A 239-nucleotide genomic window follows, 5' to 3' on the forward strand; every position below is an offset into this window, starting at 1 on the left:
CTGTTAATAGGATTATAAAATAATTTATTGTAACGTTTCCTTGTGCTATCCATATGCAAGTCGAAATGCATGGCTTAAAGTGTAGACATTTTTAACCTTGCGTTGAGCAGATAAGCAAATAAAGGCTTTATTATTTGTCATTTTTAACACGAGTACGATTGTCTTTGTCCCATGTTTTTCTTCAAAACTTGATTCATCTGATCTTAAAATCAGTAGGTTTGTTTGGATAATAACGTTGC

Source organism: Magallana gigas, chromosome 5 (assembly GCF_963853765.1).
Source record: "Magallana gigas chromosome 5, xbMagGiga1.1, whole genome shotgun sequence".
In the NCBI taxonomy this organism is placed as follows: Eukaryota; Metazoa; Mollusca; class Bivalvia; order Ostreida; family Ostreidae; genus Magallana; species Magallana gigas.